Here is a 15,682-nt window from a genome sequence, read left to right as displayed (position 1 = left end):
CTTACAGTTCACACCTGGATGCAGAAACCCAGGAACTATGAATAAGGCACACAAGAGATCTAAGGCCTAGTCTTCAGTATCTCGGTAATGCAATGGGTAGGTTTAGGTAAGTCATTTCCTTTTTTCCATCTGTGAAATAAAGGGGTTAAAACTATTATCTCAATTCATATTCCTTCAGCTGTAAGGTATTGTGATGTTTTTAAATTCCTCAACTGGATGGATTATCAATGAGATTAACAAAAACTGGCCTACTTGCAAAAGGATGGCAAGATGGCAACAAAGTATTTTTAAATCAAAAGAAAAGCAAATGGAGCACTCTAAAAATCCACAGTGCTGAAAATCACCATTTTGCTAGAATATAGCATCCGCCACTATGAAACAATACTTCCCCAGATGGCTCAAACGGTAAAGAATCTTCCTGCAATGCAAGAGACCTGGATTCGATCCCTGGATCAGGAAGATCCCCTGAGAGGGCATGGCAACTCACTCCAGTGTTCTTACCTGGAGAATCCCATGGAGAGAGGAACCTGGCAGGCAATCCATGGGGTCCCAAAGAGTTGGACACGACTGAACGACACACACACACTATGAAATAAACTTCATCTCTGATTCATAAACTCAAGAAGGGTAGGAACATTTATTTATTGTCTTCATCACTGCGTCTAGGATAGTCTGACACATAGTAGGCAGTCAATAAATATTCTCAGAACAAATACATTCACCTGTGTCACAATTCTACAATGAGATATTTTTTCATACCAGGACTTATAGCCTGTTATGCTGAAATTTACAACAGCCCTTCAAACTGTACTTTACAACTTTGCAAAGTAGTCCTTGTAAAAGAACCAGAAATTCATTTCCTGGGGAGGACCAAAGCACATGTCCTTGCACTGTAACAGGTGCCTACCATTTACTGCTGCTTCTCTTAGAAAAACCCCGTTCTGTACTAGGCTTCCATGGAGACAGTGATACAGGAGCTACTTCTCCGACTTCACCACAAAAAATCACACTTTTTCCCTAAACTGTGTCGTAACCTATCTGGAAGTGTGGCTGGTAGAGAAGAGAAAGATCCTTATCACTAGAGTGGTGCGGGTTCTTACCCACTTATGTGTCCTTTTAGTGCATCAACAGTGTTCAGTACTTTAGACATGCAATTCACTAGGATCATTGGTAAAATGATAGAAGCCATGTAACAATAGTTTTTAGCAATTTAACAATAAATTGTTGAAGTTTACTAATGATATACCTTTTAAAAATTAAAGTAATCCCTGGATTCCCTGGCAGTCCAGTGATTAGGACTCTGTGCTTCCACTGCAGGCGGCCCAAGTTCGATCCCTGCTCAAAGGACTAAGATTGCGAAAGCCACCTGGCACAGCCAAAAAATAAAAATAAAATATCCTTGGGTCATTGATATAATAATATTAATTTCCATTCTGTTATGCTTCGGAGAATGATGAAGACTGGAGAAGTTACTGAAACTGTGTGTGGGATCGTGTACACAGGATTCTGCTCTCTGTGGAGGTGGATAAAAAAGATTGAGTGCACTGGTTTTAGATCAAAAACTTGACCTTGGATCCTAGAGCCTCCAGGATGTTCTGATGAATTCTGAGCTTATATCATAAGACAAGCATAACAACAACAATAAGATATGTATTAAGGTTTTGTATACAGTTATTAGGCAACAGGAGCTAATAACTGAAATGAGAAGTGCTATCTTGCTTATCAACTGGAATTTGAGGGAGAAAATGGTATAAATTAGGCAGAAATAAGCTATAAATCCTCCCTGAAAGAACTCAAAATGAAGTGTAACGATAATAAGCTACAACTGTTAAACCAATCATACTTTAAAAGGTTGATAGGTTTTTGTTTAGTTGTTGGTGTTTTTTTGGTATTTTTGTTGGTTATAAAAATTATATGTTACCAGTTGTATTAGCTTCTAGGGTGCCAAGACAAAGTACCACCAACTAGGTGGCTTCAGTAGCAGAAATGCATCTTTTCACAATTCTGGAGGCTGGAAGTCCAAGATCAAGGTGTCGGCGAGGTTGGTTTCTTCTGAGGTCTCTCTCCTTGGCTTTCAGATGGCTGCCTTCTCTCTGTTTCTTCATGTGGTCTTCCCTCCGTGTATGTGTCCTAACCGCATCTTCTCATAAGGACACCAGTTATGTTGGAATAGGGCCTAACCTAAGGACCTCATTTTATCTTAATTACCTCTTTGAAGACCCTGTCTTCAAAAACAGTCACATTCTGAGGTACTAGGGGTTAGTCCTTCAATGTGAATGGGGGGTGGGGCAGAATTCATCCCATAACACCAGTGAAAAAGTTCAGCAAAGATTTTTTTAATTAACATATCCAGCACATTCTTGTAACACTGCTGGTACAGCCTCACAGTCCTCATATGAAACCCTTAAAGGCTGGATATGTTTCATAAATAATATATTTGGGATTTTCAAAAGTATGCTCCAAATACTGCATAATTACCTAATACTCCACATGAGTTCTGAAGCAGTAACCTATAATCAGATGCATTAATGTTTCTGCAAAACATAAATATTCACACTAAGTGGAAAAATAAAGTCTATAAGTTACCTCACATCAGTTCTACTCAAGTTTTACTGCTGAAAGATTACAGATCAGGCAAAATGTGAAAATGCTCTCAATTTTCAATGCTTTTTGATTACAGAATTGTGGACAAAGGAGTGTGGATCTGTAAGAATTTGCAGATGAATTCGGATTGAAAAGGTGACCCAGTCTTTCATTTCTAAATGCTCAGTGGTCCTGCCTTAATTTGGTTGCTGAAATTTGCATTAAATTTTACTTTTGGACATTGAAATACTAACAGGTGCACTCAATAGCATTTTGGGTTGAAGACGTAGTCTTTCCTACCCTCACAGTGTTCCAGCAACACAACTTCCCCTTTGTAATTAGGACCAACCTCTCCATCCAACAAAAGCTAATCTGCTGGTTCAGTAGCATGAGGAGAACTGAACATCCATCCTGGCAGTTTCATCTTCCAGTCCAGTAAAAGAACCATTGTTGTGGTTCCTGATGGAAGCATTCCTACCCCAGGAATCAAGATCTCCAGATCTTTAGAGTTTGATGTTAGGGAGATGGAAAGCAAAAACTCTGCAATCGAGTTTTTAGGTATAATAGTGAGAAGAGCCACTCCCACTTCCATCCATTTTATTCCACTCTTTAGTCTGCCTATGGGAAGGGCTGTACCACATCCTAGGCTCTGATTCAAAGCATGTGCTGCATTTTAAGATGTAAGATGTGGATGATGAAAGATGAGAGATAAACCACATTCTGGATATTGTCTTCAAACTGACTGAATCTTGAGTGAGCCACTCCACTGTTCTGTCAAGCTAGGTACTTAATCAGAACCAGTGTTACACAGACTAGAATGAAAATGAGTAAGACATTTTATGAGTCCATGGATGGTGATACCAGCAGAAGCATTATAGGCAGGGAGGGCAAATCTATATATGTGTGTGTGTGTCTATATGTATAACCCAGTGAAGAGATTTCTGTCCTCTTCCATATTGAGTCCAATGTACTCAACAGATAGCTGGCTTGGCCCTTCAAGAAGGATATCAAATAGAAGACCGAGTATTGGTTTATGCTGTTAACTAGTTAAGCACTCAGTGGTAATTTGGTAATTCAGCTAATTTGTAGCAAGGTTACAAGGTCTGCCTTCCTGAGCAGATAATATTGCTGAGCCTGTGCAGTGCCTCAATTTCAAGACATATGACCACTTTACACATGGGTCCATTAAGAAAGCATTGGGGTGGCTGTGGACAATGGCTTACAGACATCAAGAGAGCATCACTTTGTCCACCTGATTATTGAAAGCCTCCTCTTCAAGTGATACCCTTTGATAAATATTTGCAAGGAACTAACATCTTTACACCCTGTCTGTGTTCTGCGAGAGCCATTCATATACCTCTTCCCCAGACCTTCTTGTATCAAATATTCCAATCTTGTCTTCTCCGAGTCCCTGACAATCCAATCCAGATGTTAGCAAGTGCTGGTGAATCACTGAAGATCCATATTTCTGATCGTGTTTCAGTCCAGATAACGTGGACATTCAAATGTGTTGCTCTCAATCATGCTCATTAGAAGAATTTCCCCACTATTACTGCTCTCCAGAACTATCTCTCCACTGGAACTATAATGATACAACCATGTGCCTGGATGCCAGCAAATCATGAAGAATTATTTGGAAACCAGTCCTGGATTTGTTATCTTCCTCCTGGATAAACCAGTGATAAGAAACTCCCACAAGGCCATACGTATATGTTGAAGGAGAGGAAGAATCACTGTTGAAGAACTCCTCATGCAATTACTTGTGTCTTTCATCTTACTGAGATCCAATATCTTATTTGATAATAGATTTCTGCCAAGCACACTCAACCTTATCATTTGGTGGTCCAAATAACACTCATTTCATAAAAGGAAGCTCAGTTATTATGGTCACTGGATGTTCCATGGTTAGGCATTCAGTCTCTACCCACGACTAGATGGCAAGACAGGAGCTCTTTCAAAAAAGAATTATCTAAAATAGAGAACATGGATTTTTTTCCCAAAGCCCTAGCAATCTGCACTGTGACTTCCCTTTGATGCAAAGGATATCTGCTTACCTCATGATAGGGTCAATTTTAATATGTACAGCTATTTGAGTATTAATATTACCATTCTTACATATTTTTTTTGTTAAAAATCTTTCTGTTGAGGACTTCCCTGGCAGTCCAGTGGTTAGGATTCACTGCTTCCATTGCAGAAGGTGTGTGTTAAAACCCGCATCAGGGAACTAAGATCCCACAAGCTGTGTGGTGTGGCAAAATACTTTTTTTTGTTAAAAATGTGTGCTTTGGTCTTCTGGTCTTCTTCAGTTTTCTGTTTTGGTTTCTATTATTCTCATTGATTTATGTTCATTTTTCCTTCACTTTCCTATTGTGTTTTTTCTTTTTGTTTTCCTTCTTTTGTTTCCTGCAGATATTGCCTTTTCAATAGACCTTTTTCAAGTTTTCCTCTTTTCAGTTTTCTATTGACATACTTTCTTCTCCTAAGGTTTCCCATTATTCTTTCCCAACTCCACTTTTATCTCTGTATTTTCTTATCAATTCTGTTTTATTAGTGCCATTTAAGTTTTAAACACAACATTTTGGGATAGGGTTTTTATATTTATCCTTATTGATCTTACTGAAATTTTTTGGAAAAATTTACAGCCTATGAAAAATTTCCTTCATAGCTCAGTTGGTAAAGAATCCACCTGCAATGCAGGTGACCCCGGTTTGATTCCTGAGTTGGGAAGATCCGCTGAAGAAGGGATAGGCTACCTACTCCAGTATTCTTGGGCTTCCCTTGTGGCTCAGCTGGTAAAGAATCTGCCTGCCATGTGGGAGACCTGGGTTCGATCCCTGGGTTGGGAAAATCCCCTGGAGAAGGGAAAAGCTACCCACTCCAGTATTCTGGCCTGGAGAATTCCATGGACTATACAGTCCATGGGGTCACAAAGAGTCGGACATGACTGAGTGACTTTTACTTTTCACTTTCACAGTCTATGAGAATGTTTAATATGGTATGGTTGGATTAGCTGTTGAGAAGACTGTAAATTTGATATTTCCAGAAATCAGATATTCCTAGAAATCAGTTTATGTTCAAAACTGACATAATCTTTGTTAACTGCAGTCATGTGTGCATGCATGCTTGGTTGCTCAGTTGTGTCCAACTCTTTGCAACCCCATGGACTGTAGCCCACCAGGCTCCCCTGTCCATGGGATTCTCCAGACAAGAGTACTGGAGTGGGTAGCCATTCACTTCTCCAGGGGATCAAACCTGGGTCTCCTACATTTGCAGGCAGATTCTTTACCGTCTAAGCCATCAGGGAAGCCCAACTGCAGTCATACTACATCACTAACTCTGTTAGGTGCCCTCACATATCTTCACCTTCAATATAAGAGGAATGCAAGGAAAGCAACTCCATGTGCATATCCAATAGTCAAGCAAATTAATGGCATTGTATTTATTATAAAAGGGAGCATGGTAATAAACTTCACAGTTGTAAAGATTTCATCCTCAATTATATATTACATAATATTACAGAATTTCCATATAAAATACAGTAATTATAGAGCTACACTTAGAAACTCTAGTAAAGTCAAATATATTTTAAACATTTTTTTATTAACATGTTTGACCCAGAGAAATCTACTTTAACATATCTGAAGATTTTACTAAGTACCCCAAATCTTTCTGCCAATAACATAAACATAACTGAAACATTACTGGTCAAAGTAATATTTCCCTGAGATATAATCTTAGAGACAGATGTTTAAGGAGAATTTTCAATCTGTTGTCACATATATCTTCATAAGAAAATGAATTAGCATTAGTTTTTGCAAGAATATAAATAAAAGTCCAGAAAATCTTGCAAGGATTTCTTGCAGCAAACACATTGCAACTTAAATAGTACATTTCATTAGCACATTATATTCTTGAAAAAAAGTATGTCGGTAATTAAATGTATATTTTTAAAATATTTTTTTGTTACACTGAGTCTTCGTTGCTGTAGGCTTTCTCTAGTTGCAGCAAGCAGGGGCTACTCTTCTTTGTGGTCTGCCTGCTTCTCATTGTAGTGGCTTCTCTCATTTCAGAGCACAGGCTTTAGGCACATGAGCCTCAGTAGTTGTGACATGTGTGCTTGGTTGCTCCGTGGCTGTGGAATCTTCCCAGACCAGCGATCAAACCCATGTTCCCCACGTTGGCAGGTGGATTCTTAACCACTGTACCACCAGGGAAGTAAAGATTAAATATATTTTCAAATTTTAATGTGAATGAATGTTGGCAATAAGCAAAACAAAACCGTTTGCTTAACCAACGGTTAATGACATTATCTATACAGTCAGTTTGCTTGGATTCAAATTCTGGTTCTGAAACTCAGTAGCTGTGTTACCTTAAATTTACCTAACCCCCAGTTTTTACATTTATGAAGTGGAGTTGATAATACTAGATATTTATAGGATTATAATGCAGATTAAACAAGTCATTTGTCAACAGTCCCTTAGAAAGATGTGTGTGTGTATGTTAGTCACTCATTTGTGTCCAGCTCTTTGCAACCCCACGGACTGTAGCCCACCAGGCTCCTCTGTCCATGGACTTCTGCAGGCAAGAATACTGGAATGGGTAACCATTCCTTTCTCCAGGGGATCTTCCTGACTCAAGGATTGAACCCAGGTCTGCTCATTGCAGACAGATTCTTCACTGTCTGAGCCACCAGGGAAGCCCTCTTAGAAAGAATCCTATTAATATTTTTTTGAGGTAGCTTAGCAGAATGGCTAGAGCCAGACTAACAGTTGCTAATCCCAGCTCTACAATTTACTGCTGTCTGCGTAACATTGGACAAGTTATTTAATCTTTTTGTACCTGAGTTTCCTCATCTATAAAATGGGAATTATGCTAATACTTGCCTCATAGAATTACTGTGAGATGATATATGTAAAGTTCTGTGGTGAGTACACAGTAGACTCAATATGAACATTTCCTTTTACCATCAGCCCTTGCCCTGAAAGCCAGTGACGCTTGAAAGCCCTAACAACCTGGTGAATTTTTAGGCAGTCCATCCTCCCTGGACTCCCTGAAGAACCCTATGTGGTAGCCAGGTCAAATACCAGGATTTCTTCTGTTCAGGGTTCCCTGTGCCCTTCCAGGCAACTAGAAGTTGATAGATAATAAATATTATCCATCTTTTGGATAAAAACAAGGAGAGAAGTATACAATCAACTGAAGATTGTAAGATATTTGACTTGGCTCTAACCAGTTCCTACTCTGGAACTGCTTTTTATCTAGTTGGTTTTTGGTATCTAAATATAAGTCAAATTATTTATCATTAGACTTCTCTGGTTCTCAGTTTTCTTACTTATAAAATGAGAGGGTTGTACTCAAAAATCTCTCATGTCCCTTTCAGGTATAAAATTCTAAAATTCTAGCATTCCATCCACACATGGAGTCTTAGTTGCTATTTGAATCAAGTCCATAGCTCAAATACCTCTCACTGTTGGTAGCAGCTGCCTAAACTGTTGGTCTCTACAAATCCTATAATTTCTTATTATTATGGAGAAAAGTTACCAAAGTTAATTGGAATGTTTATCATGATATGTATTTCCATGACTAAATTGCTATAAAACTCATGAACTACTTTGAAATAACAGAATTTTATAGGTTTGAAAGTTTCTAAAGTCCTTCCAAGCAGAAATTTTAAGTTTAACTGAGGATATGTATGTACATATCCTCAGTTATATATCCTCAGTTATATCCTCATTTCAGACACACATATATGTTCTTCACACAGTTAATACATTTACAAGTGCTAGATGTCATCATTTTTAAAAAGCACTTTTGTCTTAACTTGTTTTAACAGAAGAACTTTGTAACAGTTTATGAAGATAGAAACCTCTGATTATTTAAGAAGCATGTAGAAGTCCTTGATTCTAAACTGACATCAAAGCATTTCTGTGTGATAAGATGTCCAAGTAAGATTTCATGTATATGATGTCATGCCAGTTGCTAGGAGGATAAGCAGCTTTACTTTGATGGTTTTGAGTTTCCACATTTGCTTTTAGCTCCCCTGGTAGAGGCAACCCTCACCCCCAGATAAATGTCTCTGATGTTTTAGATAGCAAGGCTTTTTTCCCCACTGCCTTTCCAGTTTTATCAGATAGCAGAATGACTCATCTGTTGGCAAAATTTGTTCATCTGTTATTGTCTGTTAGCATGTAATATAGGAGTTAATTCTATAGTATTCTTTAAAATATGGCTTGGGTTTATCATCACAGTAAAATATAGTGATCCATTTATCAACGTATGTTTGAAAGACAATTTTTGGTGCAAAATACTGCAAAATCATTTTGTCATTATCATGCCTGGTAAAAGGTTTACATTAATTAGCACATCTCACAAATGGTGCAGTATTTGTGTTGATATTTTTATGTTTCTTGATCATATAGTCAATGTTTCACTAATCACCTCAATTGATCTGCAGGATTACTTTTTCCTCAAGTTTTATTGAAACATAATTGACATACAGCACTGTAAGTTTAAGGTGTACAGCCAAATGATTTGATTTATGTATATCATGAAATGATTATCTCAATAAATTAAGTGAACATTCATCATGTTATATAGATGCAAAATTAAACAAATAGAAAAGCTTTATTCCTTGTAATGAGAACTCTTAGGATTTACACTCTTAACAACTTTCATGTAAATATACAACAGGGTTAATTATGTTGTACATTACATTCCTAGTATTATTTATCTTGTAACTGAATGTTTGTACCTTTTGACAGCCTTCCAATTCTGCCTCCCCCTACCCCTCCAACCTCTGGTAAACACAAATATGATCTTTTTTCCTTTGAGTTTGTTTGCTTGTTTGTTTTAGAAGTATAACTGACCTACAACACTATGTTAGATACTGGTATACAACTTAGTGATTTGATATTTCTTTACGTTTCAAAACTAACAACATGATAAGTCTAGTTACCATCTATCACCAAACAAAAATGTTATTTAATGTTCACTATATTCCCCACACTGTTCATTGCATACCTGTGTGTGTTTAGTCACTCGGTCATGTCCGACTCTTTGTGACCCCGTGGAATGTAGCCCACCAGGCTCCTCTGTCCATGGGATTTTCCAGACAAGAATACTGGAATGGGTTGCCATTTCCTTCTCCAGGGGATCTTCCTGACCCAGGGATTGAACCCAGATCTCCTGCGTTGCATGCAGACTCTTTACCATCTGAGTCACCATTGAAGCCTGTACACTTTATTTATTTTATATATGAAAGTTTGTACCTCTCAATCTCGCTCGCCTAATTTTCTTCTCCCTCCACTGCCCTCTTCTCTGGCAACTACCTGTTTCGTCTCTGTATCAATGAATCTGTTGCTGTTTCGTTATGTTTGTTCATCCATTTTGTTTTTTAGATTCCACGTATAAGTGAAGTCATACAGTATTTTTCTTTCTCTGTCTGACCTATTTCGCTTGGCATAGTATCCACCTTACAGGTCCATCCATGTTGTTATAAATGGCTAGGCTTCTTTTTATGGCAGATTAGGGTCAAAGCTATGGTTTTTCCAGTGGTCATGTACAAATGTGAGAGCTGGACCATGCAGAAGGCTGAGTGCTGAAGAACTGATGCTTGTAAGCTATAGAGCTGGAGAAGACTCTTGAGAGTCCCTCAGACAGGAAGGAGATCAAACCAGTCAATCCTAAAGGAAATCAACCCTGAATATTCATTGGAGGGACTGATGCTGAAGCTGAAGCTCCAATACTTTGTCCCTCTGATGCGAAAAGCCGACTCTTTGGAAAAGACCCTGATGCTGGTAAAGATTGAGGGCGGAAGGAGAAGGAAGTGACAGAGGATGAGATGATTGGATGGCATCACTGACTCAATGGACATAAGTTTGAGCAGACTCCAGGAGATAGTGAAGGACAGGGAAGCCTGGCATGCTGCAGTCCATGAGGTCACAAAGAGTTTGAAATGACCGAGCGACTGCCCAACAACAGTCCATTGTGTGTGTGTGTGTGTGTGTGTGTGTGTATGTGTGTACTTGTGTGTGTGTAGATAGATAGATAGATATCTTACATATTATTTATCCATTCATTTGTTGTGGACGCTTAGTTTTCTTCCACATCTTGACTAATATAAATAATTCTGCTATGAATATTGGGATGATGTATCTTTTTGAATTAGTTTTTCTGTTTTTTCTGGGTAAACAGCCAGACATGGAATTGCTGGATCATATAGTAATTCTATTTTTAATCTTTTGAGGAATATCTTAACTATTTTTCATAATGGCTACACTAATTTACATTTCCACCAACTGTGCACAAGGATGTCCTTTTTCTGCATCCTTGCTAACACTTATTTGTTGTCTTTTCGATAACAGTCATTCTGATAGGTGTGCAGTGATATTTGTGGTTTTGATTTGTATTTCCCTGATAAATGATATTGAGTATCTTTTCATGTGTTTGTTGACCATCTATATGTCTTCTTTGGAAAAAAGGTTTATTCATGTTCTCTGACCATTTTTTAGTTGGGTTGGCTTTTTGATGTTGAGTTGTATGTGTTCTTTGTATGTTTTGAATATTAACCCTTTATCAAATGTACCACTTGCTAATATCTTCTCCCATGCAGTAAGTGACCTTTCTGTTTTGTTAATAGTTTCCTTTGCTGTGCAACAGGCTTTTTAGTTTGATGCAGTCCCATTTGTTTATTTTTGCTTTTGTTCCCTTGTCTGAGAAGGTATATCCAAAAAATATTTTTGCTAAGACCAATATCAAAGATTTTACTCCCTATATTTCCCTCTAGAAATCTTAAGGCTTCAGGTCTTGCCTTTAAGTCTCTAATTCATTTGGAGTGAACTCTTGAATGTGGTGTGAAAAAGCAATCCAGATTGATTCTTTTGCATGTAGCTGTGCAGTTTTCCCAGCACTATTTACTAAAGAAAGTGTCTTCTCTCCATTGTACATACTTGCTCCTTTGTTGTAGATCAATTGTCCATATAAATGTGGGTTAATTTCTGAGCTCTAATGAGCTTGGTTTTTGTTTTGTTTTGTTTTTGTGCCAGTTTGTTTTGTGCCAATACCATACTGTTTTGATTACTTTGGCTTTGTAGTATATTTTGAAATCTAGGAGCATAATATCTCCAGCTTTTTCTTTCTCAAGATTGTTTTGCCTATTCAGGGTCTTTTCTGTTTCTGTACAAATTTTTAAATTATTTGTTCTAGTTCTACAAAGTATGCAATAAATATTTTGATATAGATTGCACTGAATCTGTAGATTGCTGAGTAGTATAGTAAATATTTTAACAATATTAATTCTTCCAGTCCATGAACACAATGTATCTTCCTATCTGTTTGTGTCATCCTCACTTTGACACAGTTGATGTGTCAGCCTTCATCAGCTTCTTATAGTTTTCTGAGTGCAGATCTTTTACCTCTTTAGATAGATTTAATCCTAAGTATTTTATTCTTTCGATGTAATTGTAAATTAAATGATTTTCTTAATTTCTCTTTCTGATAGTTCATTGTTAGTGCATAGAAACACAACACATTTCTGTATATTGACTTTGTACCCTGAAACTTTACCAGATTCCTTGAAGAGTTCCAGCAGTTTTTGATGGCATCACTAGAATTTTCCATGTATAGTATCATTTCAAACAGTGACAGTTTTACTTCTTCCTTTCCAATTTAGATTCCTTTTATTTTTCTTGTCTGACTGTCATGGCTAGGACTTCCAAAACTATGTTGAATAAAAGCAGTGAGAGTAGGCATTCTTGTCTTATTCCTGGTCTTACAGGAAATGCTTTCAGCTTTCACCATCAAGTATGATGTCAGCTGGGAGTTTGTCTTAAACAATCTTTATTATGTGGAAGTATGTTCCCACTTCGTTGAGAGTTTTTATCATAAATGGACGTTGAGTTTTGTCAGATGCTTCCTTCACATGTATTGAGATGATCATATAATTTTTATTTCTGAATTTGTTAATATGCTATATCACGTGATTGATTGGCAGATATTGATCCATCCTTGCAACCCTTGGATAAACCCCACTTGATTTTAGTATATGATTCTTTTGCTGTATATTGAAAACAGTTTGTTAAGACTTTGCTGAGATTTTTTTACATCTACGTTCATCAGTCTTATTGGCCTGTATTTTCTTTTTGTGTGTTATCTTTGTCTGGTTTTGGTATCAAGGTGATGCTGTCCACATAGAATGAGTTTGGAAGCATTTCTGCCTCTGAAAATTTTGAAATACTTTGAGAAAGATGGGTGTTAACTGTTTTCAACTGCTTTTGACATATATTACATCTTTTTGGTTTGTGTATCTCTTAACTACTTATAGTAGATATAGATGATTTTTACTAATTTTGTCTTTTTACCTTCCTTCTAGTTTTATACATGGTTGATCTACTACCTTTACTGTATATTTGCCTTTACCAGTGAGATTTCTTCCTTTCCTAATTTTGATATTTCTAGTGTGGCCTTTTATTTTCCACTTTGAGAAGTTCCTTTAACATTTCTCATAAAGCCAGATTTGTGGTGCCAAACTCTTTTAGCTTTTGCTTGTTTGTAAAACTTTTCATCTCTCCTTCAAATCTGAATCATAACCTTGCTGGGTAGAGTATTTTTGGTTGTAGATTTTTACCTTTCATCACTTTAAATATATTATGTCACTCCCTTCTGGCCTGCAGATTTTTTGCTGGAAAAAATCCCATAGCTTTATGGGGATTTCCTTGTACATAACTTGTGGCTTTTCCCTTGTTTGCATCCATGCGCGATCATGTCCGACACTTTGTGACCACATGAATTGTAGCCCACCAGGCTCCTCTCTCCATGGAATTTTCCAGGCAAAAATGCTGGAATAGGCAGACTTTTCCTACTTCAGGAGATCTTCTTGACCTAAGGATGGAACCCAAGTCTCTTTCATTTCCTGCATTGACAGGTGGATTCTTTACTGCTGCACCACCTGGGAAGAACCTGCTTTTCCCTTGCAAATTTTAATTCTCTCTTTATTTGTCATTTTTGCCATTTTAATTGCAACATGTCTTGGTGTGGTCCTCTGTAGCTGTATCCTCTTTGGGGCTCTCTGTGTTTCCTGGACCTGGATGTCTAATACCTTTCCTAGGTTAGAGACATTTTCAGCTGTTATGTCCTCAAATATGTTCTCTGTTGCTTTCTCCCTCTCTTCTGTTTCTGGGACCCCTATAATATGAATGTTATGCTTGATGTTGTCTGAAAGGTTTATTAAACTGTCCTCATATTTTAAATTCTTTTTCCTGTTCATGTTGAGTGCCTTCCACTGTTCTATCTTCCAGGTCACTGATCCATTCCTCTGTTTCATTTTAATCTACTGCTGACTCCTCTTAGTGTATCTTTTAGTTCAGTTATTATATTCTTCAGCTCTGTTTGGTTCTTTTTTGTATCATCTGTTTGTTAGAAACTTTTAATTTCTCAGTGTCTTTATCCATTCTTCTCCTGAGTTCTTTGAGCATCTTTATGATCATTCCTTGAACTCTTTTGTGGGTAGACAGCTTACTTCCACTTTCCTTAGTTCTTCTGGAGTTTTATCTTGTTCCTTCATTTGAACATCTTCCTTTGTCACCTCATTTTGCCTAATTTTATTTTTATATTTTCAGCAGGTTGGTTATATTTCCCAATCTTGGAGAAGTGGCCATATGTAGAAGATGTCCTATGGTACCCAGAAGTATACTCCCTGTTGGTAACCAGATCTGATGGCTGCCCTCTATGTGGACAGCATGCACCTTCTGTTGTGAGCTGACTACTGTGGGCATGCTGGTAGGCATAGCCAGTCCCCAGCCTCTTTGGTTGCCAGGGCCTAACTTGTGCAGATGCTACAGGCCACTCATGGGCAAGGCCATGTCCTAGCAGGGCTGTCTGCATGACAAGGGGAATCCTGGTTCTGGTGCCAGCCCACTGGTGGACAAGGCCATGTCACAAGGCAGCTGGTTACAGGGCCAGGGATTGTAGAGCTAAAGTTGGCCTCTGGTAGATGGAACCACATCCTGGAGCAGCTATCTCAGGATCCCAAGGTGTCTTAGAACTGATGTCAGCCTACTGGCAGGGGAAGTGGGGTCCATGCCATCCCACAGTTGTGCCAGCCTCATGGTAGGATGCTGGGTCTTGATGTTTCTGGCTCTAGGACTGCAGTTATCCCAGGACTGGTGTTGGTTCCCCTGTGGGTGGGGTTGGGGCTTATCAGATCCTGGGGCTGGCTGTGGCCTGCTGGTGACTAAGCTGAGTCCTGACATGGCTGATTGTGAGGCCACAGTGGTCCTGAAACTAGTGCCCACTCCTTGGCTGGGGTGGTAAGATCCCAGGACTAGTGTTGTCCCACTTATGGGTGGAGGTGGGTCTGAGGGTCTCTGGCTGTGGGGCCTGGGGCTCCTAGAGCTGGTGTTAGCCCTCAGGTGGGCAGTGCTCTGTCAGATGGCTGGTTATGATGCCTGGGTCCAAGGGCTAGTGATAGCCCACTGGTGGGTGGCACCAGATCCTGGGCCCTCTGGGAGATAAGATCAGAACCCCAGGGCAACTGGGGACTCAGGAGGTCCTAAGGCAGCTGGCCTGCTGGTGAGTATGGCTGTGTCCCTCCCACACTAGCTGCTTGGCTTGTGGGTGTTCCAAGACTAGTGCTGACTAGCTGGGGGCCAGGTACCAGAGCTAATAAGCTAGAAAGTAAATTCCAAAATGGCTCTTCCCACCACCAGTGTCCTGATGGTAGGATGTGTGGATGTGTGTGTGTGGTCAGTCGTGTCTGGCTCTTTACAGTCCGATGGACTGAAACCTGCCAGAGTCCTCTGTCCATGGAATTTTCCAGGCAAGAATACTGGAGTGGGTAACTATTTCTTCTCCAAGGTATCTTCCTGACCTAGGGATTGAACTCATATCTCCTGAGTGTCCTGCTTTGGCAGATGGCTTCTTTACCACTGTACCACGTGGGAAGCCCAACGGTAGGATGAGTTTCTCACAATGGCTGCTGCCAGCATCTGTGTCCCCAGGGTGAGTCCTAGTTATCTCCTTACTTGCTGTGATACTCTCCAATATCAATATCAATATCTCCAATATCAACAAGTTTATCTGACCAAGTTCAATTCAGTTCAGT

At 38.9% G+C, this 15,682-nt stretch overlaps 1 long non-coding RNA gene across 1 annotated transcript in view; it reads left to right on the top strand.

Annotated features, from left to right (window-relative positions):
- Positions 1–14,878: 14,878 nt before the first annotated feature.
- Positions 14,879–15,682, top strand: part of LOC145546573 (uncharacterized) — a 61,168-nt gene continuing 60,364 nt past the window's right edge. Inside the window, exon 1 of the long non-coding RNA XR_014083041.1 lies at positions 14,879–15,150. This is a non-coding gene — a long non-coding RNA (uncharacterized LOC145546573). The remainder of the gene's footprint in view (positions 15,151–15,682) is intronic.

This window comes from Giraffa tippelskirchi, chromosome 4, assembly GCF_054371585.1.
Source record: "Giraffa tippelskirchi isolate mGirTip1 chromosome 4, T2T-mGirTip1v1.2.pri, whole genome shotgun sequence".
NCBI classification, from domain to species: Eukaryota; Metazoa; Chordata; class Mammalia; order Artiodactyla; family Giraffidae; genus Giraffa; species Giraffa tippelskirchi.
Note: the sequence above shows the minus strand (reverse complement) of the source record. Positions and strands in the feature narration are given on the sequence as shown.